This window comes from Mandrillus leucophaeus, unplaced genomic scaffold (assembly GCF_000951045.1).
Source record: "Mandrillus leucophaeus isolate KB7577 unplaced genomic scaffold, Mleu.le_1.0 Scaffold268, whole genome shotgun sequence".
NCBI lineage: Eukaryota > Metazoa > Chordata > Mammalia > Primates > Cercopithecidae > Mandrillus > Mandrillus leucophaeus.
In genome coordinates, this window is record NW_012102787.1 from 2,670,656 (window position 1) to 2,698,081 (window position 27,426).

The window sequence follows — 27,426 nt, forward strand, 5'->3', positions numbered from 1 at the left end:
GTCTAGAGAAGCCCAGACAGGTTGTCAACAAAGTTTCACAGTTGGCAAGATCATTACAAAAGGTTTTATGGATCTGAGAGTAGATGAAAGACTCTTCCTTCCTTCCTTCCTTCCTTCCTTCCTTCCTTCCTTCCTTCCTTCCTTCCTTCCTTCCTTCCTCAGCATTGGGAAAGGCCTCAACATTTTGGATTATGTAATAGTCTCCTAAGGGGTCTCACTGCTTCTACTTTGACCCACTACTGTCTATTCTTACCTCAGCAACCAGACCAATCCTGTTTAAAACCGAAGCCAAATTTTGTCAGTCTGCTCAAAACCCTGCAATAGAAGGCTGCCAGATTTAGCAAATAAAAATACAGGACATTCAATTAAATTCAAATTTCAGTTAAACAACAGTACTTTTTTAGTGTATGTTTCATGCAATATTTGGGATATGCTTGTATAAAAAAAAAACTATTGTCTACTTGAAGTTCAAATTTACAGAGCATTCTATATTTTATCTTGTGACCCTCAACCAATGATTTCCCATCTCACTCAAAAATAGAGGCAAAGTCTTTACAAAAGCTCTGTATGATCCGGCACTTCAATGTTGCTCTGACCTCATCACCCTCACTCTTCGCCACGTCCTCTTCCCCAGCTTACTGCCCCCCTGATGACTCCTGCAGCACACCTAGCATGTTTCTGCCTCAGGGCCTTTGCACTTGCTGTCTGCACCGCCTGGAACACTCTTCCCTCCCAGATGGCCACGCGTGTCTCCCCCTCACTTCCTGAAGCACTCTGTCCGCATGCTGTCTTTTCAGTGAGGCCTTCCTGATGATTCTGATAAATTCCCACTCTCCAGGTTCTGTCTTCTCTTACCCTCCTTTCCTGCTTTTTCCCTAGGGCACCGACCATTATCTGACAGACATTGGATTTACTTGTTGATTTCCTCATTTTCAGTCTTTCTCTTCAACCCTAACTGGAATACAAGTTCCCTAAGAGCAGGCACTTGTTTAATACAGTGCTATAATCCTAGTGCCTAGAATAGGTCTGCCAGAGTAGGTAATCAATGAAGAGATGATGAGTAGACAAATAAATCAATAGACAGATAAATTTATAATACAACTCTAGGGAGTGACAAGTGCTGCAGAGACAAATTAAGCAGAGCAAGAGTAAAGAGTGAGGGGCGGCACTCTCTCCTGTGACCTGGGCTGCTCTGAGAAGGTGGTGTTTTAGCAGAGACCTGACTGAAGTTTCAGTGAAGCCCCTCCACCTTCAACCTTGCCTGTGTTCTTTGTGCTACCTGCAACCACCCTCTTTCTCACCTCCTTGGGTACAAGTCCCACCTCAACTGCTTAGATAGCGTGGCCCTTGGACCTTATCTTATGAACACGTCAGTAAAACGAGGCTTTCTCCTTCGTTCTGCCTACATAACTGACAGAGAGAACACTGAGTGAGCTGGTGGGAGTGATGAGGGATTTATTTTTCACATGTCTTAAACTCTGCAATCGCTGCTGTTTGAATCACGCTGACAACCTCTGGCAAGGGCTTGGCACTTTAGTGCCCCTCAGGGTACTGACTTGTCCTAGGCGAGAAGGACGACGTGGGACATTGCTGGGAGTTTCTCTGAAGCTGCTCTGTTTCTGCACTTGGTATCGGGTGCCACAGTCAAGGGCTTTACTCAAGAAACCAAAATAAAAGTCAAGTTCTGTGAGGGTCACATCCTGGGAGTCTAAGGTTTCTTGTCTTATACATTTAAAACCAACAAACTCCCTTCTCTCAATAAGGACCCTCTGGAAGATGGTCGTTTTGAAGCTTGAAAAAAAAAAATCGAATGCTTTAATCTTCTTAGTGTCTTCAAACATCAGGTCTTCTTTTTCAAACTCAGTTGGGGGATGAAGTTCTTTATCTACATCTGCATTGCTTGCCGAGAGAATATGTCCCTGGAATTACACACAGAAGCCACCGTGCCTTACCTCAGAAAGTGTTGCTTTAGAGATTTCAGAGAAGCAAGGTGTTAAAATCCTTCAGCAGATGCAAAACCCCCAGGTAAAACTGCAGGATTAGCATCTCTGTTCGGGGGCGCTTTCTGTCTCTCAGTGAACTTCACTTTTGTCTTCTCTGTCTCCTCAGGATTTGTCAGATATATTTTGCAAATTTAGATGATAAAACAGTTGTGTGAAAAACTTTCTTATAGCTTCCAAATATTGCAGAAACTGAACAGCTTTGCTCTGAATGAGAAACCCAATAACACACATTTTATTTTCATTTCATTTTCTCTTTGGCTGTTCTGGGAATTTATATTGGCCATTTAATTTTGCTGTTATGGTTTTATAAGGATATTATCTCTGTGTACAATAACATTTTTAAAAAAGAACTGTAAGTTGTATTAAAGCTTTAGAGACTACATTTCCAAAAGCTGAATATTCTTATCTTTTTCTTTTCCATGTGAATTTTGAAAGTCATGCTCTTTTCAGATTGGTACCTGAAGGTAAATCAGAAATGCTGGAATTTTCTTCCATTTCATTATATAACTCCTGAGAAGTCACTTTCCTAATGATAACAAAATAGCGTGTGTGAAGTAAAGAATATTTATGTTTTTGTTTGGAATATGATTAGAATTCAGTTAAAGATAATAGGGTTGGAATAAATTTATCTATCTTCTGTTTATATTTACATGATCAAAGCTTATTAATTTATGATTTCCTCTTGATCAGAGGCATGACTATATCATAAGAATAGTTGATAAGACCAAATTTATAACCTATAAAGAAATATTTATGGAAACTCAAATGACTTTCATTTATTAAAGGCCAGAATTGGAGGCAGACATAATAATAACTATTATTCATTAAATATTTACTTCATAAGAGGCACAATGTTAAGTGCCTTACATGAATTATTTTATTTATTCCCTAATTAGTTGAATTCCATTATCACCATTTTACAGACGAATTGAGGCATAGAAAGTGTGTTCCCAGGGTCGCATAACTGACAAAGGGTAGAACTGGAATTTGAACTCTAGAGGCTTAAAGCTTAACCACTATGCTATAATGCCAACCAGCTTTGGAAATAGTCATGGAAGCAGAAATACAATTCATTATTTAAAACAATTTTTTTTTTCTTGCCGAGAATTAGAGTGACATTCCTGCTTCTGAGTAGAATAGTATATTTTCTGCTCTCTCTAGGACTTGAAATCTCAATTCAAGCCTTTTCAAAGCTCAGTGCTCAGCTATTTTAATGAACAGCCAATACTTACCATTCTGTTACAACATAACTGACATCAGCAAGTCAAATAATGCTTAATGATAACAGAAAAAAAAATCTATGAGAGTGGCAAAGAAGCACTGCCCCATGAAGAATTGATGATGTCCAAGGTCACAACTCAGCAAAGCTCAATCAGAGCTAAGTTTCCAAGAGATGACTCATACAGAGAAAATGTACACAGGACACAGAATTTGTGAATAATCAGAGTATGAGAAGAAATAGAAGAGTCGGCAGAATGAACGTGTGGTTATCTGGTCAGAGCTCTGAAGATGTCTTGGTAGCTCCTGAATGTCTAGCAGAATGCCTTTCATATCACAGGCACTCAATCAATACTTGCTGAATAAGTGGATGAAGAAAACCTTCTAATCTCACGGGAGGCCAGTATTCCACTCAACAGATTCACTCGTGTCACAGTATGAACAACTTTAAAAGATACTTAGAAGTTGTCAAGAAGAAAGCAGAAATGACTGGTAAGAATGGTTTTCTCGAACCTCAGTTTCAGAGAAAAGAAGGATTTGGGGGGTGGGAAATAACTGGTAAACAAAGAGAAATGGCATTATCACCATCATTATAAGGCCTGGTTAAGTCAACTTTACTTTTTAAAAGTAGAAGAGGATGATTTTAAAGTCTAGAGAAGCCCAGACAGGTTGTCAACAAAGTTTCACAGTTGGCAAGATCATTACAAAAGGTTTTATGGATCTGAGAGTAGACGAAAGACTCTAAGAAGTGATAAGTAGACTAGAACATCCCCAAAGGGCAAGATCAATGTGTAAAATAAAATCAATAGATAAATTAGACAGTCATACTCAAATGCCCTTCTGCAGAATATTGGTATCCAACTAATAAAATGATTGTAATGTTTTTTAATGGGCAGAAAAATAAGTTGAAGTGTAACTTTTTCAATTGAACACTCACCTCTCCTCCCTCATTGAATTTTTTCTTAAAACTTCCATATCTACTCTATGAAAGAATGGATAGAAATGGAATATTATTGGAAAATTTCAGGAAAAAATAATAATTACGCATCTAATACTTTGATCTTTCTGGGCATGTGTTTATTGTTTTTGTGATTTTATATTGTATACTTTTTTTGCTGATAAAATCATTCTTTGTTGGTGTGACGAAAGGTCAGTTTTGCTAACCACTGCATATTACATTCGCATATGTAGCTTCTGCTGTGAACCAAGCCACTTCAATCTCAGAGGTTCAAAACAGTAAACATTTATTATTTGCCATGATTCTGTGGCTCAGTTCTGGTCTGGGTGTCCTCAGATGATCTCTGCTGAGCTTACTCATGCCTCTGTGGTCAACAGGATCTGCAACATCCCATTGCAAGGGCATGCAGATAGAGAAAGGAAGAATTTGTAGCCATTTAAAAAAATCTGTGCCAATCTGCAATATGGATAAGCCTGGGCTAGCATGCTACAGAATGAGGCATGTGAAGAACTAAGGCAACTCAATGGGCAAACTACAAACTACCTAACTTGTGCATGGGGCCACCTAGATCATCCAGCTGCTCAGCCAATTTGCAGGCTCCTGGGAAGTAATACACGGTTGCTGTTTTAAGCCATTAAGTTTTTGAGTGGTTTGCTGTGCAACTATGGTAGGTTGAAATGTAACTTTCTGCTATCTTAAGGTTGTGTTTTTTGGGAAACAGACTGTGAGGAAGATTTTCATGCATGCAGTTTATTGAGGAATGCTCTTGGGACTATCTGTGAGGGCATGAGGGAAACAGGATCGGACAGAGGCTCTAAGAGTGGCCTTAGTCAATCTCATGGGAGCTCTGGATATGGAAGGAACCCTCGGAGGTGTCTTTCATTGAGATAAGGGGTGTGAGTCATTGGATTGGAGTGTCCCTGAGGGAGCGTGTAACCTGAGGTTAGGAAACTCCCTTTGGCAGAGGGCAATTGCTGGGGAGGGACTCAGCTGTGCTATCAGCAGCCAATACTTCCAGGGGATGAGGAAGGAGTGCGTTGGTCCTGGAAGAAGGATCAGGGCTTTACAACACAGCATCCACTATGGTAATGCTTCCTATCAAAAGATGGAGTTCATTTCTGGACTGGCCTTATGACTTCCTTTGACCAACAGAATGTGGTGGAAGTGACGTTGCAGAGCCTAGGCCTCAAGATGCTTTGCAATTCTTGCTTTTGCCCTTTTGGAACCCTGAGCCCTGATTTTATCTTGTAAAAAAAAAAAAAAAAACCTGGGCTGGCCATCTTTAGGGTGAGACCTTGTGGAGCCTGTGGCTGGAAGCAACCACCAGAGACACCTAAGCCATCCCACTCCAGTGAAATTGCCAGAGACTTCAGCTATATGAGAGATCCCAGGAGAGACCAGAAGAGCGATGGCCAGCTGAGTCCAGACCAAACGGATGATCCATAGAATCATGAGAAAATAAAATTGCTAACTTTTGGGATGGCTTGTTATGCAGCAAAATATAATTGATACAGCAGAAAAATTGATACCTAGAAACAGGTTGTTGCTGAAACAAAAACTCAATACATGTGCCATTAGCTTTGGGGTTAGGCGAGGGGTGGATCTGGAAAAGTGCAAGGAAACTGTGAAGACTGGAAAAAAGGATGAAAACTATTTTTCAAAGTTGGGAAGGTGGCAATACATGTAACATAGTAGCAAAACAATTGTCAGAAATGTTATACACAGTAACTTGGAAGATAAAAATTGTAACTAACAAAATTTTATATTTGGTTAAGTAGATTTTCAAGTAAAATGCTGGAAGTGTCAAGATGCTTGTGGATGTATATAAGAAGATATTGCAAAAGAGGGATGAGTTAAAAAAGGACTCTTTAATTTGCACGCAGAATTGAGGGGGAATTAGAGAGCCCAGGACTTCCTGGTCTGGAAAATAAAACTGTTTCTCATCCTCAGACTCCAGACAGTAAAAGATTTTCAAAGTAAAAGGAGTCCTGGTGCTAAAGGTCAAATCAAGAGTGTATCTATAAGATTCTTGGTTTATACTTCTGAACGATTTAAGGTAATACTTATTAGACCATATCAGTTAGACAAAAGAACTTCCAAGAATCTTAAGGCATTCTGCTACAGTAGCCTAACATGCTGCTCAAAGTAGAAAGAATTGTGGATGTAGCTTTTGTTAAAGGGAGTGGACCATAATCTGATTCATGAAAAGCCCATAGATATTTTAAGGGAGTTATACTAACCAAAGAACAACACATTTATTCTAAAAAAAGAATGAAATTGCTTCAATTGCGAAGAGATTTCTGGCCTCCTGACTTTCTCTATGTTGAAAGCAGTTGTCAAGAACTATAAAGTGCTGAGATTTTTTTCTACTTACAAGCTAACATGTTATGGGTATTGTCAAAAGACATGGACCTCCAAGGTCAGAGACTAAAATAAAGGACAGTTTATTATTCATGTCATGACAAGCAGCATGAGCAGGAGAGTATTTGTGTTAGTTCTCTGAGCTGCAGTTCCCATATGGTGACAGAAAGAGAGCCATGCGACACGTGCACATGCAATGGTTAGCAATATAGGAGAGGAACTCCGAAGTTTGGGAATCTGAATCTTTTATATTAGGCAGTAGGTGTGCCTGCCCATTGTCTCAAATGTTATCTCTATCTTCTAAGGCGAAAGCAAACCTGCCCTTTGCTCCAGAGGGCGACGCTGTCTCTACATTCCAAGACTGTTCACTATACAAACATCTTTAAACAAAAGATAGCTCGGAACAAAAACAGTCAGTGATGCTACTTGTAAGATGTACAGAAATGCAAAAGACCCATGGAAAATTATCTTCCCACTGCAGGCAACTTCAAACGTAGGCCATTCTATTGGAAAAAAAGGAGTGTATCTCAGATGGCTAATTCAAAAGGTCAAGAGCCCAGAGGGTGAAGCCACAGTCTTGAAGGACAAGGGACTAGACATCCAGTCTCAAGGAGAATCAGAAAATAACAGCCTGGGGAGCTATTTCCAAGGAGCAGAACCGGGCCCTAATCAAGCAACATTCTCTGCCTCCACAGCAGGGGATCCTGGCAACCTGTGCTCCATTGTATTTCACAATTGCCATGGACTGGTGACTAGTAGGTACTTCCCATTCTTTCTCTTTTGGAGTAAGAGTGCCTACTGCAGTTCTCCTGTTCTTGTCTTGTGATTGCATGTGGGTGTATGAGGGCAGATAGCTCATCTTTTAAGCTCATTGGCCTCTGGGTCAAGAGGAGCTACATGTTGACCTGATTTAGGTCCCAAAATCCTGAACTTCAAATCCACTACCATCACTGGAAGGGATTTTCAGATGTCCTGGGATGGGAGTGGGAGTTCTTTGTATGTGGGAAGAATGTGAACAATTTGTGGCTAGGGATGGACTTTGGTTGATTGCAAGAATAGCTATGTGGTCTTTGGTCTTTGCATCCACTCTCCTGCGATGTGACTTTGCAGATCCTTCCATCAGGGGTAAAGTCTGTTTCTTCACCTTTTGAATCTAGACTGCCCACACAATTTGTTCTGGACAGTGGGACTTTAGCAGACATGATGTAGGCGGAGTTGTACTGGGGCTTGCTGTACCTGGATCCCTGAAACTGCCATGGAAGCAATTCTGAGCTCGCCTGGGAGGATGAGTGGCACATGGAGAGGGACTTAGACATCTCAGCCAACACATGCCAACTGCCAGGTACGTGAGTGAGATCATCCTAGATTCACCAGTCACCAGTCACACTGCCAGCTAATCATGGACACATGAATGAATCCAGCGGTGGTCTTCCCAGCTAGCTCAGGGTAGAAGAACTGTCCTGCCTTCACACAGAGTTGTGAGAAACAATATATATTTGTTATTTGAAGCCACAAAGTTTAGAGGTGATTTGGTAGACAATAAAAGTGAACTGATAAACCATCGCACCCCCCAAAACCCAGCACATAGGAGATAGTCAATAAATATTTGTTGAATGAATATTTATGAAGTTATAAGATATATAAGAATATCATAACTAGTTATAAAAGGGCTGCCACCTGACTGGGTTTGTACATCACTGAAATAGTTTATATGCTCTGAAAACTACCAGGTGTTAAGATAGAGCTTTAAAAAATATATAATCATGGAGGCAATTAAGGAAAGCGAAAGGTGGGAAAAACCCAAACAGCTGCATGTCTGATCTCTTCTAGATGTTTCCTTAGCTAATATAAGTAATAAGATTAGATTAGAAAAATAGATTATATTCCAACTCAATGTTTAAAACAAAACAGAAAGATTAATTTATTTTTATATTCTGTCTGTGTAAAATAAAAAGAGAAAGCCAAGAAAAATAGTAAAGTTTACAGGGCAGCATATAAAACACTTCATAAGTTTAATAGTTATTTAAATAAGTTATTTTTAAGAGAAAGGTAAATTCCTGGTTTAGACATCAGCAGCCACAACAAATCAGAATTGAGCATATAGCTGCATACAAGAGATATTCATGAAACTAACCTAAGTAGATAGACTAAAAGTTACAATGCAGTCTAAAGTGGGTACACTTGCTGGTGTGTATATAATGTGCTTCAGTCCCTGACTAACCATGTTTTGCCCCAAGAGATGTCAATGGCAAAAGGAAGGTACATTGTCCACTGGGAATATACCATGTAATTGCTCTCTCCCCCTACGTTATGCTAGAATTTTCTGGAAAACAGATAAGCAGTAAAACTAAGGTTTGTTACGCATTTCACTTTTAACACATTTAAAGATAGAAACTCACTGCAAACAACAAAATAAGCACACCTTCCACTGGCATCTTTGCTGCTCCCACCCTCCATTAGGACCACATAGAATCCAGTAGGCTGCCTCCTGGACTCATGGAGATCCATCTGCCCTTCCCTAATAATTTACCCCAGAGCTGTTAACTCCAGAATGACTCATCCCTGTTCTTCAAGATGGTAATGAAAAACAATCAAACAAACAGCGAATACTGGATTCCTATGTAGATGAGGGCTTGTCACAGACTCTCTGACCCTTACTTGATGCTCCTGTGTTGACCACCTGTTTTCCGGATTAGAGGCCCTGGCAGAGTGGGAGGAACCACCATCTGGCACAGCACTAGGAGTTGCCTGCATTGTTTATCTTTGATTTCAGTCTATTGTGACAAAGGTTTTGCTATTCTTGCCAAGCATGCAGAACAAATATAAAAGTAATTTGCACTTTCCACTTTAGGTAGCTGGTTTCATGTATGACCGAATGTCAAGTGCTGATATGTTTCTGTTGCAATCTGCTTTCCCCTGGGATGTCAAGACTTCAAGAGCAGGAAGCGCAGTGAGTTGTCTTTGACATAAGTCCTCTCAGGGTGCCCACCTCTGACATGTACACATTCTGTCTCTGGAGATACACAAGTACACAGACTGTAGAGTCTAACCGAGAAGAGAATGAGAGAAGGCTTCCAGGAGATGAGTGGTCTCTTACAGGAGACCTGAAGAACTTGAGAGTGTTCTCAGATGGAGGGAATGGGAATCTTATTAAGTCCAGAGAATAGTATAGAATGATCTTGAAAGCAGGAAATAAATTAGTGTAACTATACTAAAGGGGATAAGGGGTGGAAAGATGGTTCAGTGCTGAGAGACGAGGTTGCAGATGCAGGTACCACCAAGCTAGAGGTTATGGGTAACATTTGAATATTCTAAGCATAGAAACAGCATGATTTCAGAAAAATCCCTTTGGTTGTCATATGGAGAGCATCTGGAGTGTGTGTAATGGTGGGGAGGGATTGGGGAAGGGTAGAGTCAGGTGAAACTGCAGCTGGTAATTGATACTCCAGGGAAGAGGGAGGGAAGAACAGTTAAACCAAACCCAAACCAAAACCTCTATCTATGTCCAGGCCTGAATCTGAAGAGACAGGAGACATTGGATTGAAGAGCTACAAGGGAGGTAGAATGTGCATGACTTGGTGTCTGATGAGAGTGAGGGTAGAAGAGAAGACCGGGTCAGTGTTGACTTCTGAGTTTCGAGCTTGTGCAACAGAGCACATAGCTCACTGCAATTACAAATATCAAAGGAACGGGAGGTTCTGGGAGAAAGATGAATTTTCTGCTGGTTGTATTAAGTTTGAGGTGCTTGTAGGATGTCTTGGCAGCAAAGAGTTGTGTAGATGTGTTTGTTGTTCTGGGAAGTGGGGCTTGGGGTAGAGATTTTGGAATTGGAACCATAGGAGGCAGTGAGTTCAAATGGGGTGAATGTGTGAGAAAAGGATATAGGATTAATTCACCACACAGATGAAAAAACATCTTTCTGACACCAGTGATTCAAGGCTGAAAAATGCAATGAAAATGGAGATTCTGTTAAAATAGAACCAGGACATTAAATTCTTGGCTACTAATGTCATCCAGGACAAAAAGATGTATTTAAAGAATCTATAACACTCTAATGAGGACAATAAAGGCAGACTTGAGTAAGTAGGGAGCTATACTACAATATTGATTTGAAAGAGTAAAAATAGTGAATATGACAGTACTCCCTAGGTTAATATATGGATTTAATGCAATGCCTATTAAAAATCACAGCAAGATACTTTATAAAACTTTACAAAATAATGGTAACATTCTTTTTGAAATAATTGGCAGGCAAGAATGCAAGAATGCACATATAGATCACTATAGACACATTTATATAACGCTTCAGAATCTACAAAGTATTTTCACAATGATCTCATTTAATTCTCACAGTGATTCTTATAATAAGGTATGTTTAACTGTTACTCCCATTTTAGGATGACCACAAGTCCCGGTATATCCAAGGCAGTCTTGTTTTATGCTATTGCCTTAATGTTTCCCTTTTATTTAATATTTCTCCCAGATATTTTCATTTTTAAGGACAGTATTATGTTAATAGTTGCAATAAAATAATCTGGGCTGGATTTGGTACCATCTCCATGAAGTACTTCTTAGTCTCTGTCATGGTCTTGTCTAGTAGTGGGTACGGTGCATGCATAGTGAACAGAATTCTTACTTTAACACGTGTTCAGTCTGAGAGATGACCAGTGATAACCCTTTTCTCCCCACCTCCCCTTACCTGGTGAAAAGTAACTCACACATCTCTTGCATGCAGCATTCAGGAAGAGGACATACTCTCCAGTGAAACAACTTGTTCCCACACTCTATAGATAGCTAATTTTTTCTAGTTCACTTGATGGTGGGAGAAGTATTTGATGTTGTTACCGGCTCCTACTGGAGACTTGATGTACCAACTAGCTGCTTATATGAACCATTTTCATGAAGCCACCAGCCTGTTTGTTAGTGGGGTCAGTGGAGAACTTCAGAAATTATAGGTTATATATAACAACAGAAATATGTACAAGATATGGGGGCAGAAGAGTTCTTCAATAGAGCTCATAGAATATCCTGATTTTTTTAAACAATCGTTTGTCATTTAATATGTAAAATAAAAATGATCAGTTTTTTTACATTTCTACTGTGGCAAAATATACATAAAATTTGCCATTTTAATTATTTCTAAGTATACAGTTGGTGGCATTAAGTATAACCACATTGTTCTGCAACCATCTTCACCATTGATCTCTGGAATTTTTTATCTTCCCAAAATGAAGCTCTGTGTCCATTAAACACTAACTCCCCCAGCATCTGATAACCATCATTCTACATTCTTCCCCTATGAATTTAACTATAGATCCAGGTACCTTGTCTAAATAGAATCATACAATATTTGTCCTTTTCTGACTGGCTTATTTCACTTAGCATAGGTTCATTCATGTTTTAGCATGTGTCATAATTTCTTTCCTTTTAAAAGACTGAATAATATTCCATTGTAGGTATACATCAGTTTATTTTGATGCTTGGGATTGTTTGTTAATTTTGTAACGAACTCCTGTTGGCAATTAGGCTAAAAACAAAAGTTCGTGTTTCATGAAATATTGAGTACTAAATTTTTTTTTCTTAAGAAAGGGTGAGGAATGTATAATTTGCATAAATATTTATTGAAATATATCATCCACCAAAGGAGATTGCTGTATTATAATTGGCAATATAAAAAACAGAAGACATAAATCTAATGAAGAAGCATCAGCATTTACTTCAAAAATTAGTAATTATTTTGAGAAAATAGTTTCTGAAAACAGTGATGTAACACATGTGGTGGCAAAAAGCGCATTGCATATCACTGCGGATCATCACTTTTCATTTACATCAAATCACTGTTGTAAATTAATTTCATTTATTTTTGATTACTTTTTTTTTATACATGTCTGAATTTTTTGTTTGTTTGTTTTTTTGAGATGGAGTTTCACTCTTGTTGCTCAGGCTGGAGTGCAATGGTGTGAGCTATCTTGGCTCACTGGAACCTCTGCCCCCGAGTTCAAGCAATTCTCCTGCCTCAGCCTCCCAAGTAGCTGGGATTACAAGCATCTGCCACCATGCCCAGCAAATTTTTGTATTTTTAGTAGAGACGGGTTTCACCATGTTGGCCAGGCTGGTCATGAACTCCTGACCTCAGGTGATCCACCTGACTTGGCCTCCCAAAGTGCTGGGATTACAGGTGGGAGCCACCACACCCAGCCTGAAAAAGTTTTTTTTTTAAGCTGAGTGGCAAATTTATTTTGCCTAGAATTGAATGATAAATAGAATAGAAAGATGGCTCTATCACTATATCTCAGCCAATATGCTCTTTTGAAATTGTAATGTGGACACTCCCCCTTCATGGATAGGACTTTATGCTTCCTCCCAGTGATTCTTTCTCTCACTATTCATTCTTAGACACTCATAATATGAGGAGGTCCAGAGTCAGGACCAGATCACATGGAGAGGCCATGAGTTAGGTGTTCTAGCCGACAGTCCTGAAGATCTCAGCTACCAGCCAGCATTATGTGGGTGAAGGAGTCTCTCACAGTTGATTGTAGTCCTAGCCTTCACCTTAGCTGAAACTAAGTGGTGCACAGACTAGCCATGCTGCCAAGCCCTTCCTAAATTATTAAAGATTTGCAAGCAAAGCAAATGTCATTGTCATTGTTTTAAGCCTCTTTGTTTTGGAGTAACTTGTTACTGAGCCATGGGAACTAGAACAGTGTTAACTCATTGGCTGCATTGTGGAAAAAGAACTTCATAAACTTAAATGATGCTCCTTTGGTATCAGTGTCATCAGACGCTTCAATGGGAATATGAGGGATTCTAGTACAATATTTAGGTGACTTCCAAACATGTTCCAGCTCTGATCTTTGCTCCCATGCAGGCAAATGGAATCTTATCTTGGTTCTGAGTAATAACTAATAACTGAATCTTTTCCTTGTTCATCCAGTACCTGCACCTATGCTTTGACAGGTTATTTAGGAGTGAGACCCTGCTTAAATGATTTTTAATGACCTGCATTTATAATGATATAAGCAGTTACCATTTATTAAATGACTCCTATGTCCCATGTCCCACATAGTGCACCACATATTTTATATATAATTCTAGTCCTTACAACAGCCCTGCAACAATAGTCATTTATTAGCCCTATCTTATAAGTAAGAAAATAAGGCTCAGAGAGGTCAATAACTTGTTTAAGATCACATAAGCAGGAGGAAGTCATGCTTTCCTAACACTGGCAAGGGCCTTTCCACTGTGTCACACTAGAATTCTGCTTCGATCCCAGGCACTTGGCTGGGTGTCTTAATCTGTTTTGTGTTGCTATAATAGAATACCTGAGACTAGGTAGTTTATAAAGAAAAGAGGTTTATTTAGATTATGGTTCTGCAGGCTGGTAAATTCAAGAAGCATGGCACCAGCAACTACTTAGCTTCTGGTTAGGGAATTCATGGTGCATCACAACATGGCATAAGGTCAAAGGGGAAGTGGGCACATGCAAAGAGGCAAACAGGAGGGGCATCCCAGCTTTATAACAATCCACTCCTTGGGGTGCTGGTTCATTCCCACATGAACAAATCCAGTCTCACCAGAGCAAGAACTCACTACCACAAGAATTGGTGTGCACTACCAAGCCGTTCCGGAGGGATCTGCCCCTATAACCCAAACACTTCCCACTAGGCTCCACTTACCAGTACCACCACATTGGGAATCAGCTTTCAACATGAGCTTTGGTGGCCACAAACTCAAACCATATCAGCTGCTAACCTGGTCATAGGCATCTTTCATCCTGATTATCTTTCTGCTCATGTTTCTGAATGTTGCCTGCCCCAAAGACTTCTGATGATAGGCCTACCTATCTGTCATTCATCTTTTCACCTTTTTCTGGACCTTCCTAATGCCACCTGCATGTCTGGGTTCTGCAGGTCCTCAGTGCTTCAGCTCTGACTCATTCCCATTTCAGTTAAACTGGATGGTTCATAGACTTGACGCAGCATCAGGGCAAGAAGTCATGACTTTGGAGGAGAATGAACCTGGACTCAATCACTCACCATATGAAGTCATACAAACAGAGCAAAAGTTAAATAAGCAACAATAATGATACCAGAAACCTTTCCAAAATCTGAAAGTAAACAACACTATATTTATCCTATATGTGGACCAAATAAGTTTTTCTCTACTAATGAGAAGAAAATATGGAAACAAGATGCATATATCTGAATATGCAAAGATTAGAACAGGAAGAGCAAAAGAATACAAAATGAAAAGCAATTAGAAATGAGTTTTCATTGGAAAAAATGGAGACCAGAAGGCAATGACATATTCCAGGTGCTGAAAGAAAAAAAAACCTGTCAACTATAAGTTCTATATCAAGCAAAACTACATCTCAAAAATCACTATGACATAACCTGTGTGCCCAGGTAGCACTCCATGACACAGTAGCTCTTACTGTTAGACGTCTGGTCACACACAAAGGTGGCTTCTCCTTGCAACTCTCTCACAGGATATTCTAGGTTGTCCATTTTCCACCTGCTTCATCCATCAACCACTCTCATTTGTATTTTGTTTTCCAGATATAAAATACATTCCCAGATAAACAAAAAATAAAAGAATATGCTTTTAGAATATGTGCCCTACAAGAAATACTTAAGAAAGTCAGAAAGTTAGTTAGGCTGAAATGAAATTCCACCAGATGGTTATTCAAGTCCACAGGAAAAAATGAAGAACACTAACAATGTTAAATTTGTGGGTAAATATGAAAGACTGGAAATATATTTTTTCCTCTTTTCATCTCCTAATTAAAAAACATGTTGTTTCTTTAAACAATAACTATGATACCATATTATTGGGTGTGTAATATATCTGCTACATTACACCATATATATGTGGTAATATAATACATAAGTGGTAAGTTACTCCATGCCCTCTAGGAGTTCACCTTAGCTTCAGGTTTTACATCCTCTCTCTGAGAAGAACTTCACAGCTGAAGGGACCCTATAGCTTTCTGTCTACTCTCTGGGCTCTGAGGTGAAACAGAGCAAAGAGAAGCTGACAGAACAGGGTGATGGAGAGTCTTAGGTGGAAGGCGTGGCTGAGCTGGAAATAATTAATTAGTCAGGAAAATTTTACTGCCAAAAGATTAAAAATAACATGATGACAATTCTCCTTGTTAGCAAATTTGGTGTTTTACATGGATCCAGAAATAGATTAAAACTGAATTCAAACGAGGATCTCTGAGTTTCCTCAAGAAAAGTACTGAGAAACTTGTTTCAATGATTAAGAGCCATGGTTTCTCTTTTCCCCACAAATTTTAAGTATAGTTCCTGCATTTACTCTAAAAATCGTTCTTAATGTTCTGAGTCAGACTTTATAAAAAGTATCCATGATACTCAGAGACTTATGGTTCATGCTCTGACCATTGCCACAGGACTAGCTTCCTATTACCCATGCATTATCTTCAACATCCTCACTAGATGTTTCAGGATGAGATTTATAAAAATCTACACTCTGATGACGAAAATTGGATAAATATCAGATGTCATATTTCTTGAATCATAACAGACAATTGAAAATCACAGGATTTGAAATGAACAATAATTGAATGTTACTAGGTGCAAGGCATTTTGATAATCGATGGTGGATGCAAAGATAAAGATGGTGCCTGCCCTTGGTGGTATATTACACTGCTCCTGCTGCTATAACAAAATACCTTAGGCCAAATCATTTGTAAATGACAGAATTAATTTTTACAGTTCTAGAGGTTGGTGTTGGCAGATTTGGCATCTAGTAAGGGCTTGCTCTCTGCTTCCAACATAGTACCTGTCATTGTATCCTTACCTGGTAGAAGGAAGGAATGCTGTGTGCTTACATAGAAAAAGGAGTGGAAGGGCCGGGCAGCTCTCTGAAGACTCTTTCATAAAGGCATTAACCCCATTCTCTGCTGACTTGCTCCACCTGACAATAAACGAACACTCTATCTCTTTCTCATGGTTTTTGTCCTTTTCTTGTTTTTCTCACCTCTTCTCCTCACAGCTATTGGCAGTCAAAATGCACCAGGGTAATTGGAAAAAGCTGGTTTAGTTATCTGTACTAGAGAGACTTGGCCTCCACAGGGGAATGTGATCTTGGCTGTCCTCAGTACTACCTGTCTGAATGGCCTGGGGTTTTGCCTTGTTCTGCTCCTCCAGTCAGGAAAGAACTGTATGCCTGAGACCAGGGCCAGGTCTGGGATGGTGGGCCGCCTGTGGAGACCACTTTCACAAGGATGTTTCTGTGGGTGCCCAGAGTGTTTTTATAATGAAGAACCAAGGGATAGTCTCTTGTCTGGTTTTAGTGCCAGAAGAACTGTGCTTCTCTTGAGTAATTTGTTTGCTTCTATGTCACAGGCAAGGTGGATTTTCTGACTCATCAGGTAGTGTGTGTGTGTGTGTGTGTGTGTGTGTGTGTGTGTGTGTGTGAGATTGTGTGATATTGGCCTTTAGAAAGATTACAGGCAAGATGCATGTTTCTCTCATAGCCAGTTGATACGGCTTGGCTCTGTGTCCCCACCCAAATTTCATCTCGAATTGTAATCCCCTCGTGATGAGGGAGGGAGGTGATTGAATCATGGAGGCAGTTTGGTGATAGTGAGTGGGTTCTAAGGAGATCTGATGGTTTTATAAGAGCCTCTTCCCCCTTCACTCCCTCCCTCTCCTGCCACCTTGTGAAGAAGGTGCCTGCTTCCCCTTCCACCATGATTATAAGTATCTTGAGGCCTTGCCATGCTGAACAGTGAGTCCACTAAACCGCTTTCCTTAACAAACTACCCAGTGTCAGGGAAGTTCTTTATAGCAGTGTGAAAACGGACTAGTACACCAGTGCATAGGATTTGAAGACATGTGTGTTTGTATTATTTCTGACTTCTTCTGACCCAGTCTTTATTATTTGCCTTATCCTTTCTCACTTGGCTCTTATTTATATTACCTTGTACTTTCTGTGTCCTTGTAAAGGTGCCTTATGTTCTTCTTGGAACCAGACAGGGTATAAATACATGAATAAATATAGAAAGCACCTGGCTTTCCGAGCCTCTGGCTCCACATCACACTTCACTGCTTCTCAGCCTTTTGGCTCAATCCAAGCCCAGGGTAATAGCAGGCTCTGTTTCCGCGCAGGGAGAGTGCCCCATGACTGCCACTTAGGACCGCTCTTAATTTTTGGCTTTTTGTTCTGACTCTTTGGTTTGGTTTCCAAACCTTCTCTTGTCTGACCAAAATTTCTGGTGTCTGACATCTTTGTTGCCTACCTCCTCACACTAAGGCTGGATTTTGCTTTCTGAGATCTATAGTCTCTGCCCACCTCTGGCTTTAACCAACATCGGTAGAAATCCTTTCTAGCCTGCCTTACATGGTATTTTTAGGGCTCTGGGGAGGCAGTGTGGTATGGTGGTTTTGGTGTCATTCGGATTTGGGTTGGTCCAATCATCCCTCCATTCACTCATCCAATCTTCTATCCACCCACCACTTCGTGTGTGTGTGATGGAGGGTGGGGGTGGAGGGTGGGGGGGTGGTGTTGATCATGTGCCAGGTACTGAACTAAATACTAGGAATATGATAGTGAACCAGAGATATGAATTGAACTCAAGCTCTGACACTTGCTACCTGTGAAAAAGTAGGCAATTATTTAATTTTTCTGAGCCTCCAATTCTTAATCTATAAACTGTGAATAATAATATCTGCTGCTTGAAGTCATTTCAAGGATTAAATGCTATAACAGAAGAAAAGCACATGGCCCAGGGTGTGGGCCCAGGCAGCACTCCACGACTCAGTAGTTGTTCCTGTTAGACGTCTGGTCACACAAAGGTGGCCCCTCCTTGCAACTCTCTCACAAGATAGTCTAGATTGTCCATTTTCCACCTATTTCATCTGTTAAACCACTGTGGTTTGTGTTTTGTTTTCCAGAAATTGGCTGCAGTTTCTCATTCACCAAGGCTCTGCATTTCTGTTCTCTCCCATTATGGATTTATTTCTCTTTGTTTTTGAAAAGCAGAAAACACTATTGGCAATAAATAGTAGTACTTTGCAAAACAGCTGAACTGCACCAAACCCATGACAGGTAAGGTAATATAAGCTCAAACTCTTGTGTTTATAGTTACTGTATTAATAGTAAACCTCTGTGGACTCACCTAAGACCACTGATGGTTCCAGCAACTGCCTAATTTCTAAATTCTAACCAATCCCTGCTTAGATCAGAGCTTCTAACTTCCACCCTAAGGCCCTGAGCTCTGCTCTGTAAGTAGCCTCTGTGAAGTGGTTCCCTCCTTTGCTCTGCGAATCTAATACAAAACCTTGCTGGTGGTCTCCGGGTTTGTTGGGGGGCTTTGGCACATTTATATTTTGGTGGAGAGAGGCTCTCTCAAGAGGGATTGCAGACAAATACATGTGTCTAGTCTACGATTGTAAACCAGAAGTCTCAGCCAAAAATTTTTTCTTTTTTTTTTTTTTTTTTTTGGTAGACATGGGGTCTCACTGTTACCCAGGCTGCAGTACAGTGGTGTGATAATCTTGGCTCACTACAGCCTCAACCTCCTGGGCTCAAGTGATCCTCCTGCCTCAGCCTCCTCAGTAGCTGGGATCAGAGGGATGTATCACCACACCCACCCTAATGTTTTTGATTTTTTTTTGTTTTTTTTTGTGGAGACAGGGACTTGCTGAGTTGCCCAGGCTGGTCTCAAACTCCCGGGCTTCAGTGATCTTCCTGCCTTGGCCTCCCAAAGTGCTGGGATTACAGGTGTGAGCCACTGTGCCTGGCCTCCACCAACATTTTTTAGCTGACAAGGTAGCACAACAAACAAACAAATGAAAAACCCAGGTACATGTGGAGTGACGGTGCCTCATTTGCCTTTGTGCTCTCAGGCAATGTGAGTTGAATGAATTCTCTGATGGGAGAGGTTCAGGGGTCCAGGGCTTTTGAGAAGCAGCAGGAGGAATGCCTACCAAACTTGACCCCTTTCTCCACACCCCGCATCCCCTTGCCACTGTCCATACTGTGCCTTGTGCTACGTGCCAGCAAAAGGGACAATCATCAGCGGTGGCTGACGGTTTAGTGAGAACCACCTGGACTCAGGAGTTTTTCAGGAAGTGACTGTGGTTTCAGATTTAATGAGAAGCATGAAGGCAGGTGAACCTGGAGGTGGGCTCCCTCCTTCACACAGATTCCGCTTGTTAGGGTCACAGATAACTTCTGCTAGCTTCAGAGATTATGCTGGTTGTCTGATCTCTCAGCAGGCCTGCGTGGTGTTGTTTCAGTGACTGCAAACATGATCTGAATGTTCAATGCTAGAAGGAGCAGTTGGGGTGGTTCACTCGTGCAAATCATCTCTGAACAATTAAAAGGATGGATTCCATCCACTCACGCATTTTCCTTCATGGCAAAGATGATTCTAGGAAGAGGACTTCTACTGCTTTTATGAGGATTGTACTGATGAGGATTGACTCATTGACAAATGAGAAAAAGTTAACTTCTTCTGATAATTATTGCTAGAGGAGCCCACAGCTGTGAATCTATGGTCACGCTGTCAGGTAGGAAGTGAGACTGGTGTGTTTTAAGTTGTAATTGTGGCCTTAAGCAGGGCGTGTATTCAGGGGACCAACTCTGGGATGGGCTTACCAGTTGTTAAAACATTCAGTGCTTCTGTGCTGGTTAGGAAGCAGCCGTCGCCCTGAGTCCTGAATGTTCCCTGCCCCTCCTGTCACCCTCAGACCTCATACCACCCAGCAACAAAGGCTAACCTAGTACATTGGGGGCCAAGACCCTGCCCCAGTACTCAATGCCTTGCCAGGCCCTGTCCTACTTGTTATTGACTATTTGGAATATCACTCCTGCTCTTAAGTACTTTTGATTCACCAGGAAAAGGGAATGAGGATTATAAACTTAAATTGTAGAGTCCTGGCTATTGGTCAGACTCAGAGGGACACCCTGTATGCCCTGCGTTGATGGCTAATCCCTGAGGAATGGGACTTTGAAAAGTGAGGATGATCACAAAGGAAAGAAAATCAATGAAGACTTAGAGCTGCTGACTCAGAGCTTCAGAAGGGAGGCTGCAGTGATGGGTTGGGGATGGGGGTGTCAGAGAGGGGTCTCAGCTGGGACGGTGGACAGAGCAACCTGTGGTGGCCCAGACAGGAGAGAGACAGAAAGACAAAAATAGCAAGGATGTTTTCATGGAGTGGTATAATGTGGGCAAAAGGCTGAATGAAGCTCATCAGTCCAGTGAATTATGAGAGTGGTCACACATCATTGCTCCTGTCTCACTCACTCCCCCCACCCAATTCCAGCCACAGTGGCCTCCTTGCCATTCCCCAAACACAGCAAACCCCTTTCGCCTCAGAATCTTCCCTGCTCCCTCTGCCCAGACCCTGCCCCCTAGATACCTGTTTGGCTCCCTCCCTCCCCTGTTCCAGGTCTTTCTCAAATGCTACTTCTACTGTGGCCCCCTCCACAAACTGCCCGACACATGCATATGCACCCATCCCCCTTCCTTGCTTCATTTCTTTTCCTAGCACTTGTCACCACCAAAATATGCTATATAGTTTGCATTTATTTTATTTATTGCTCTATTCCCCTTACTATAACATAATGGAAGCTCCATGACAGCAGCAACTTTTTGGTCTGTTTTGTTCACCACTGCCTCCAGAATAGTTAGAAGAGCACATTAGTGGGTACTCAGCGAATGTATGCTGATTGAATGAATGAAGAAACCAATGACTTCATGGCTACCATGAATCAGATATTGTGTTACGCTCCATACATTTCCTGTGGAGCTCCCTATCAGCCCTCAAAGAGCTGCTTCAGATGTGTATCAGGGGCTGCCTCCTCCTTCTACATATGTAATTTGCATTAACTTAAATAGCCACATGTGCCTAGAATTACTCTACTGTACAGGGCAGTTCTAGCATAAGAGATAAACAAGTGGAGCTCATGTACTCCCGCTGGGCAGACTGGAGTGCTTAAGGTCACCCAGTGACCTTGGCAGTGCATAAACCCCCAAGATAATTTCTGGGTTCTGGATCAAGCCCATGCCAATGCCCCCTTTTCGTTTTGTCTTGGCCTGAGCAGGGCCAGGCTCAAGGAGATGAGTGAGGCATTTGCCTTGGGTGCAAAATTTAAGGGATTACTGAAAAATTCATTAAGATAGTTATACAACATTTCAAAAATTGAAATTATTGCAAAAAATCCATGATGAACAAAATATTAACATTTTAAGTAAAGACGGGGTCAATATTACTGGTTTGTCCTTTTGCCTGAAGCTCCAATATGGACTGCCATGGCACTGTAGTGCTTATGTGGTAACACAGCAGCTTCTACCAATGACCAGAGGAGAAGTGAAGACAGTAGATCTTCAAATGTGTGGTGTGTGTTCAAGGGCAATGTGGACTGTTCGGTGTTTTTAAATGTAGAATGGAATTACCTGGGATTGTGTCATGAATAAAATTCATTCCATGTCTTTGGACTGACGAGCATGTAGGCTGGAGTGCACAGATCTGGGATGGAGATGATAGGAGAGGAATGATGCTAACACTGTGAAACTGTTAGTGTGTGGTTTTGAGCTCATTGCAATGTATATCAGAAGATGCCACAAAAGTGTAACAAAGAAAATAAACATCACTTTTAATCCACCAAGGCATTATTTCTTTACTATATTAAGACTGTTAAAAATGTTTTAATGGTGCTATTTTCTTATAATAAGTAAGGAAAGAGACATATAAAGTAAAGCTAATAATCTTCCCACTCCACCGAAAATCCATTCCCACCAAGATAATCTATGTTCCTAGCTCTTACCATTTGTATCAGTTTGTTCTCATACTGCTCATAAAGACATACCCAAGACTGGGTAATTTATAAAGGAAAGAGGTTTAATTGACTCACAATTCAGCATGGCTGGGGATGCCTCAGGAAATTTACAGTCATGGCAGAAGGGGAAGCAAACACGTTTTTCTTCACATGGTGGCAGGAAGGAGAAGTGCAAACAAAGTGGCAAAAGCCCCTGATAAAATTATCAGATCTTGTGAGAATTCACTATTACAAGAACAGCATGGAGGAAACTGCCCCCATAATTCAATTACTTCTACCTGGTCATGCCCTTGATACGTGGAGATTATTACAATTCAAGGGGAGATTTGGGTGGGGACACAGCCAAACTCTATCACCATATTTCTCTGTTTTATTTAATGTTTTGACAAAAATGGTATCATATTGCCCATATTAATACTCTGCAACTTCTTACTCTTTCTTAATACATCTCTCTAGGTCCAAACCTATAGCTCTTCTTTTTAAATTAAATTTTGTTTATTTTTGTAAAGATAATACATGCACATGATAAAAACATAAAAAGGAATAAATGTTATTTGGTAAAAATTGTGCTCCTTTTATTCCTGTCCCAAAGCCACTCATTTCCCCTCCACAGAGCAATCACTGTTATCAGTTCTCTTTTGAAGCCCTGCAGAGCTGTTCCATGCCTGAAAACGTGTTCTGTTCTGGGTAGAATTCTTCTCACATTGTTTTCACTTGCTTTTTTCACTTAATAATATATCTTGGAAAGTGTTCCTTATCAGTTTGTAAAACTGTCTCATTCTTTGTTATTATTAGTATTATTATTTGATTTTGTTCTTTTAAATGACTGCCTAGCTTTCCATTATATGGAAATACAAAATGTATTTAATGTACTTCCAATGGAAATTCAGCTGATTTTTTTCCTACTCTGGCATTTACAAACCACGTTGGAATGCATAACCTTGTAATTATATCACTTTGCATACATGTATATTTATCTGTGGGTTACATTTCTAGAAAAGGACTTGCTAGGTCGGGTAATTTCAATTTTGACACTTATAGTTCTCCAGAGAGGCTGTGCCATTTATAGTTCACCAGTAAGGTGGAACTCAAATCCCCACACTCTTGCCACCATGGTGAGTCATTAAACTTTCTGTCCCTTGCCAATATGACAGGTGAAAACTGGTATCTCTGGGTAGTTTTAACTTTGCATTTTTCTTATTATAAGGGATATTGAGTATGTTTTCCAGTCTTTAAGGGGATTTATTTTTTTCTGTGAACTATGTATTACTATCCTATGCCCATTAGAAAGTTTGGAATATTCATTCTTTTCAATATTGATTCATGAGACCTCTTTGTATGTTACAGAATTTTTCCTTTTATCTCAGATAAAGTCTTTTAAATAGCTACATAATATTATATATGAGCTATGCTTATTATTAGATGTTCCTTTTTTTTCCCCTGGGAATTGTTTGTCAGGACAAATAATGTTGCAAAAATATCCTGGTATACACATATGAACTCGTACTTTTATTTTTGTAGGGTATATTTCCCAAAGTGGAATTGCTTGTTCTAGAAATATATATATTTTAATATTAATAGATATTGTCAGATTACTTTTTCAAAATTCTGACATAATCACATTCCCACCTTTAGTGGAAGGAAGTGCCTGTTCCCCTGCATGCAGTCAGCGCTAACTGTTATCACTCTCTTACATTTTGAAGTGGTAAATGGTGTCTTCTCGTGGTTTTACTCTGTATTTATCTGACCCCCAGTGATGCTGAGCATCTTTTAATAATTTTATCAGCCATTTGCGTTTTCTCTTCTGTGAGTTTCTTGTTCATATCCCCTGCCTGTTTTTTCCTCCTGGATTTTTGGGTTGTTTTCTATCAATTTGTAGGGAGTTTGTGTGTACAGTCAGTCTTCTGTATCCTCAGGTCCCACATCTGCAGATGCAACCAACCACAATTAGAAAATATTCCAAAAACTAAAAAAGAAAACAATGACAAGAATAAAAAAATCTAAATGAAAAACAATAGAGTATAACAACTATTTACATAGCATTTACATTATACTAGGTATTAGAATCAACAGATGATTTCAAGTATACAGGGGGATGTATGTAGGTTATATGCAAATACTATGCTACTTTATAGAAAGGCCTTCAGCAAATCCTTGGGATCCTGGAACTAATCCCCTACGGATACTGAGGGAGACTATATTAGCAACATTAAAGTTTTGTTTGTAATGAATATTTTTTCCAATCTCTTATTTGTTTCTGTACTTTGTTTATAACTTTTACTAAATGAATTTGAATTTTTATGCTGTCAAAGATATCTTTTCATGTATGGCCTCTGAGCTTCCTGGCTTTATTAAGGAGTTCTTCTCCACTCTTTTTGTAAAGGGCCAGATAGTAAGTATGTCAGGTTTTATGGACCATGTGGTCTCTGTCCCAACTACTCACTTCTACCATTGTAGCTTGAAAGCCACCAGAGACAAAAGAAATGAATGTGGCTGTGTTTCAAGAAAACCTTATTTATAAAAACAAGTGGTGGGCTGGGTGTGGTGGCTCATGTCTGTAATTCCAGCACTTTGGGATGCCAAAGCAGGTGGATTACTTGAGGTCAGGAGTTGAGACTAGCCTGGCCAACACGGTGAAACCCAGTCTCTACTAAAAATACAAAAATTAACTGGGTGTGGTGGCATGTGCCTGTAATCCAAGCTACTTGGCAGGCTGAGGCAGGAGAATCACTTAAACTCAGGAGGCGGAGGTTGCAGTGAGCTGAGACCACACCACTGCACTCCAGCCTAGTCTAGAGAAAAGCTTCACGGTTTTGTATATTTATCTTATCTTTAGCCTCTTTGCCAAATTCTCTTATTAATTCTAATAGTTTCGATGGAGTTTATTAGTTTTTTAGTTAAGCAATTATACCATCTGTAAATAAATTTCACACTTGCAATGTGACCAATACCCACTGAGGTCCACTGTGTAAAACTCATTCCTGGGACCTTTTTCAGCCCCTCAGTTTTGTCTCCCCATTCATGGTTAAAGCAGTTATTCTTTTCAACCACTGGATGGCAGTGACTCAGCATATCTGTGATACTTGGTTGGTTTGTAGGTTTGTGGAGATAGTAGCTGAGCAAACTTTATTCCCAATATAAAAAAAAAATCTATTTCTAGCAAATTCAAAACAATTTAGAACCAGTCAACTTTCAGCTAGCTGTAAATATGTATCTACAGATTATCTTATATCAAAGAAACCCAAATGGGTACTTGCTCATTAAAAGGCCTTTCTGTTCTTATGGTTCTTTAGCAAGTCCAACAACTTTAAGGATCATTTACAGTGGGAAAGATCTTTATATTTCGGGAATTCCTTCTTCATAAGCTGGACTTAATTTTGGGAGATCATCTCCAGCTTTTTCCTTTGAATATTTGAGATTATCTGCTTTTAAAACTGAAATTATATCAATGTTATGAAATCTATCGCTGTTTTTCTATTTCTTCTGCTTCATTTGATAGCTTGACCCAAAAAGGAATGGTACATATCAAGACAAGCTGTCTCTCCAAGATCTGGTTTCTAATATTATCTTGAAAAACTTCATGTGAAGTCATCCCCAAATGTTTTACTTCTCTGTTTACCAGCCTTGCTTTGAACTCAGTGGAATGAGTCACTAACCTTAGCCCTCCTGGGAAACAACAAACCAGGAGTATCACTGGATTCTTATGATCGAATTACCCCAAACAATACATAAAATTCATATTATCTGAAAAGAGTAGGAATAAATACCGTTTTCTCTATACTAACAACTACATTGTTTGGTACAATGAAAGCACAGAATTTGTGTCCTAAATTTCTCTTACTGTATAACAGGAGTCAGCAAACTTTTTCCATAAAGGGACAGACAATAAATATTTAGGTTTTGTGCATCATATGGTCTTTGTAATGACTATTCAACTTTGCTGCTATAGTGCAAAAATAACCCCAGACAATACATAAATGAATGAGTAGAGCTGTCTCCCAATAAACCTTTATTTACAAAAACAGGCTGTGGGCCAGTTTGGGCCTGTGGATCGTAGTTTTCTAATCCTTGCTTTATAGTAAAGTTGTTCAATGGAACTCTGAGGATGTGTTGGACTTAAGTGAATAGGGTCAGAGAATAGGTCCTTGGCTAGTGAAATCAGAGAATGGATCTGGGGGTACATCAGGACCCACAGAGTAGGTGTTTGTGGAAGACAGCCCATGTTTCAACTTAGAGAAGTGACTATAAAAATGGAACTAAAACCTAAGAGCAAGAAGGGAAGAGACAGGGGCATGGTGCTGGTTTAGATTCCTTATCTGATTTCCTTGTAGCTGTGAGAATCACACTGCTAATTATAGTGTCTTGAAACTATTCTCAATCCCACTCTTTCCCTGGGAATAATGGATTATGCATAGTGCAAAAAAGTGCATTTTGTCCAGTCAGTGTTTCCCGAGGGACACTCCCCAAAGGAACTACCACCAGAGAATTGGAGTGTGACAGTTTCTTCTCATTAGAGATTCCTAAAGGCCTTGGAATAATCTGCTGTTTATAGTCACTGCTAACCTTTTCACTATATTGAGGGATCCTAATGGGCCTTTCTTCTTTGGGTAGAAGGAGAAAGAGAAGGATGTATTAGCCTCTGACACAAAGAGACAAAGGGAGGGTCAGAGGCAAGGGGAGCCAGCATATGGCTCCATGGCTCTCTGGAGTATCGGGGCAGGGATTGCTTAGCCTCATCACTTTTGCATCTCTAGGCCCTGGGTCAATGCTGGCACACAGTGTGTGCTGAACACTGCTTATAGAATGAATGAATGAGTTTGTTCTCAATGGATAAAGAAAAGAGTTAATTGGATCATCCATTTTCTTCTTATGTTCTACAGTAGAGTGAAAAAGAAGGACTTAAGATCAATGATTATACAGGAATTCATTCTCAAAGAATTTTGGGGTCCAGGCCATATCCTTCCTGTAACATACAGACTTCCCTTTCCACTTAGCCCATTAGGAACCCTCTGTCCTTGGAAACGGCTCAGCACTGATTACTCATCTGGCTCTTTTGTGTACTATGCAAGTGTT